The 4,808-nt window shown below is 38.2% G+C and overlaps 1 long non-coding RNA gene across 1 annotated transcript; it reads left to right on the forward strand.

Moving 5' to 3' along the window:
• Positions 1-693: 693 nt before the first annotated feature.
• On the forward strand, positions 694-2,121 carry LOC145056527 (uncharacterized). Its single transcript, XR_013685817.1, has 3 exons — positions 694-849; positions 1,053-1,120; positions 1,872-2,121. It is a non-coding gene; the product is annotated as an uncharacterized LOC145056527 (long non-coding RNA).
• The last annotated feature ends 2,687 nt before the right edge of the window (positions 2,122-4,808 follow it).

The raw sequence follows: 4,808 nt of genomic DNA on the forward strand, positions 1-4,808 counted from the left end.
ATTTAGCCTTAGCGATCTAAACGAAAGTCGTAGAATATGTTAAACTAAGAACATCGATAAAAAGAACGCCCAAATCTGACTTCGTATGAGGAAGTTATGATTTTTCTAAGATTTAGCATAGCAGTGCACAGCCCAAAATTTGAATTTTAGATCGGTCGATTTTTAGCCGACGGGATCTAAATGAAAGTTGTAGTACTCGTAAATACCAACGCGTGGATATAAAGAACGTCGATAATAGAGCTCGTATGCAAAAGTTATGGACGAAGCTTAGTCCCTACTTTTCGAGCGCGGCGAATTCGATACAGTTTCGTAAATACGAGATATAATGAGAATTAGCCAACGAGGTCTAAATGAGAGTTGAAGATCTCATTAATAGGAACTCAACGGTAAAAAGACAGACAAAAATGGAGCTCGTATGCGAAAGTTATGGACGAAGCTTAGTCCCTACTTTTCGAGCGCGGCGAATTCGATACAGTTTTGTAAATCCGAGATAGAATGAGAATTAGCCAACGAGGTCTAAATGAAAGTTGAAGATCTCATTAATAGGAACTCAACGGTAAAAAGACAGACAAAAACGGAGCTCGTATGCAAAAGTTACGGACGAAGCTTAGAGACTACTTTACTATAAAACTCCTATAAATACAAGGGTGAACTCCTCATATTTTCTTCACACCATAAGCCTCTCTTTCTCTCTCTAACTTCTCTCTAGCCTCCCTAAACCCCTCCCAAGTCTACGGAACCTCCCTAGCACGAGAAGAAAGCCCCGGAGCGCCCGACGGCTCCGAGAAGAAAAGTTTTCGGCTTGGAAACGCTGCTCCAGCGAAGCCCGGTTTTTAATAAAAACTCGCTGTAAGTGAGCTACGCCTATACTATATTTAATATAGATTTTATTTAATTATAGTAACATTATTAGGACCTTAAAATAATTATTTGGGCTATTATTATGAGTTATATTGAGTGTTATTTAACACTTATATAATAGTAATAATAGCTAGACTATTAATTAGTCGTGGTTAACGTTAAAAACTAAACCCTAGTGGTATTGATACTAGGTTTTGTCGAGGAAAATTGTTTTGAGATAACGAAGTGCTGTCTGAGTTCGGAATCACCACCTAATCAGGTGAGTGCATGGTCTCTTTCATCTTACACATAGATATGAAGTATTTTAATATAAATTACGTGTTATGTGTGCATATTGTCTGAATACTTGTTGTCTATGCTGGTGAAAGATTTTTATACATGTTTTAAATGATGTAAACTGTATAAAGTATTTTATATCTACAAAATATGTTGGGTAAAACATGGGTAGATGAATGATGATGGATAAAAGCTGAAATAGAGGAACATTAGTAGTACGGACCTAGTGCCCTATAGGTATACATTGGCAGCAGTGGACCTAGTACCCTATAGATGAGCACTGGCAGCTGCGCCACAACCCGTAGATGATTTAGATCTACGGTAAACGTCCTAGCAGCTGCGCTCTAAGGATAGTATCGGCAGTTGCGCCTAATAGGGAGCCTTATGACCATGACAGTAGTGTTTAAAGGTCAATACCGGCAGAAGCGCCTCATAGAAAATGTCCTAATTCTGGCAGCTGAGCCTAAGTGACAATATTAGCAGCTGCGCTTGACCAATGTGTCATTGGCAACAATGGACTTCATGTTGTTTCCTTAGGATGATCCTTAGGAATGAATGAATGAGAAATAGCTGATTCTTAGGGTAGATCCTTAAGAATAAAGAAGATAATGGGGATGGGTAATTGGGTTGATTGTTTGATTGTTTAAACATAATAATTATATTATTGTGGGTTGAAAACCCTATGTACTCACCAGGTTTCCCAACCTGACCCACTCAGTTTATTTATATCACAGGTGTTGATATGAAGTGACATTACACTGAGAGATTTAAAGAGATGTAGATCACTAGTGTAAATAATTGTAAGTTCTGTTTATGCTTATGTTTCTGTATTAACGATGACATCCCAAACGTTTTAAAATGAAATAAATACATTTCTTCGAAAATGTTTTAATAACGTATTTACCATGTTTTTCTGGGAACAAATTCCGCAACATTTTTATAAAATGAAGTACTCTGATTTTTATAAAGCATAAACAACATCGGTCTTTTTTGGCCGTGAAAATGGGGATGTCACAGTATGGATTGACTGGAATGCATCCATATACTGCTGATGATAAGGTGGGGGTGCAGCAAAATGGGATGAGCTGGCACCACCGGTGGGAGAAGCACGGTGGGGCTCCTCCTCCTCTTCATCATCATCACCATCTTCCGCGTTGTCTTCACTTTGCTCATCTACCTCGGTGGAGTATGAGTGGGGGAAGATGTATGGAATGATTTGCCAATTGGTCATGTGAATGGGATTTCGGAAGTCAAGAATGCCTTTATTTTCTGGTGTGATGAGGAGCTTTGGATCATGATTTTGACCCACGGTCTAATGGTGTATGCCATCGCTTGCCGAACGGAAGAGTCGCATGGACTCAAGGACAGTAGTGGTGAGATAAGGCTCACCCGGCAGTGGCTGATGGGGAACGGGGTATGGGGCTCAGATTTGGGCGCTCTTGGCGAGCATGCTGACAATATCCCCGCAAACAATTTTTCCTGATCGGGATGCGCTCAGGCGGATGAGCTTGTGGCACACAAACCGACCATAATGAGGAATGAGGTTATTCTCGGGATGGGTCATTGCATAGAGGATTTTGAGCTCTAGCACGCTGATGGTGCTTCGCTCCTCTCTAGGGGCGACGAGCGAATCAATGATTCGATGGGCTACCTTCATCACGGGATGGATAAGTGATGAGGCTTTGGCAGCGCTAGAGACATATGGGTGTTGTTGGGTGAGTTGAGTCCACCATGTTAAGTCAAAGTATCCTTGAATTGGGTCGGTGGGGCCAAATGTGTTTTATGTTGGGGCCCCCACAATGGCATTGACTTGATCCAAAGAGATTTCATAGTCTTGATGTTGGAATAGTGTCTAAGGCTGCAACTATATTAGGCAAGTATTTGACTCGATTGTGCATGGTCCTTTTGGGTTGCCTTCACCATAGCAACTTGACAGGATGATTTATTATGAGAGAATAAATATTATTAATATATAAGGAATAATAATATTGTTATTTGATTAATATAAGTCATAAAATTAATTAGAGTTAATTTGGTGACTTAAAGAGATTAATTAAATAAGAGGGTATAAACTGTCAATTGTTTGATAGTTACACTTTGGGCTGTAAATCCTTCTTGGATAGGGTTGGACGATTTCTAGGGCTTGGGATAAGCCACAAATCGTCCAAGGGATTATCATGGAAAGGATTTGGATTTATTTGAGTAAAGATTATCCAACTAGGGTTTAAGGGTGAAACCCTAGGAGCCTTACAAGTATAAATAGACCCCTAGGGCAAGGGAAATCTGCACCTCTGCTAAAGCAAAGAAACCCTGGACGATTTCTATTCCCTCTCCTCTCTCTCAAATCATCCTCTTGCTAGTTGGTGTTTGTAAGCCATTAGAGGAGTGACATTTGTGACTCTAAAGCTCCAAGAACAAGAAGATCAAACAAGTGTTTCAAGGTAAGCTTCTAGCTCTGATTTTGTATTGTTCTTATACACTATTAGATGTTAGAAGTCTTGGATCCAATGCATGTTTAATTAGAGAAACCTAGATCCAAGCATTAGGGTTTGCATGTGCACATAGGAATGTTCATATGGCCAAAAACCAATCAGTGGTATCAGAGCCTAGATTGGTTTCTATTAAATTGATGCTTGATTGTTTGTTTCTTACTTGCAAAATTCGAATTTTGTGTTTCTGTGTCATGAACTCGACGAGTCCCATGGTGGACTCGACGAGTTGGCCTGACTCGATGAGTCCAGTTGGGAACTTGGCGAGTCCGAGCGTCAGGAAGGGCCAAATCGAGTTTTTTGATATTTATCTTATGGAAACTTGCCTTTATCATATCAGATCAACCCTAATCCGATTTTTTGATATATATGACTATAATCTTGATCTAATTAAAGATATTTATCAATTAATAAAATATTTAATTTCCTTATGTGATAATTAATTAATTATTTTGATTAAATTGGTAAATTATTTTGCAAGAAATCATTAAATAAATCAAATATGGATAATTATGGAATTAATTGTTAATTAAGATTATTTGTTATTTGATCCTCCATCTTTTAAATGTTTAAAACTTGCCCTCAAGTTTTGAAATTTATGTTTTGTGATTAAAAGTTTTAATTTAGACAATTTAAATTTCAAACCCTAGAATTTTACAAGTTTAAAATACAACCCTATACTAATATAATATTACAAGATTAATATATATATATATATATATATATATATATATATATATATATATATATATATAACTAAAATGCTAGTCTTATCGTTAGTAGGTCTCATTCACGAAGCCGATCTATAAGGTGGGTATAAGGTTGCGGCCCTCTAAAATGGCGCTTAATGGGTGTACACTCACACCCACCGCTTGCTTGATCGGTGGATGGTCGTTAGCCGAACGGGTAGGATAGGGCAACCTCATCCTCTCATTAAAAGTATAATATGAAATACAAAGTAACTACATGTTTTTCAAAAATTTCCCAATCTTAGTTACTTTAGGAAAAGTGAATTGATGCAATCCCATGAAATTACACTTTGCACCTTGCTAAGAAGTTAGTGGAGCGTGTGTGGTTTACCGGCACACTAATTGGTTCTAAGAGAAGGTGGCAAAGGGTGATTCATTTTTTATCATAGTTCGATGGAGCGTGTGTGGTTTACCGGCACATCGAATAGGTGAT

The sequence above is a fragment of the Lactuca serriola genome, chromosome 6, assembly GCF_051521515.1.
Source record: "Lactuca serriola cultivar US96UC23 chromosome 6, Lser_US96UC23_V15, whole genome shotgun sequence".
In the NCBI taxonomy this organism is placed as follows: Eukaryota; Viridiplantae; Streptophyta; class Magnoliopsida; order Asterales; family Asteraceae; genus Lactuca; species Lactuca serriola.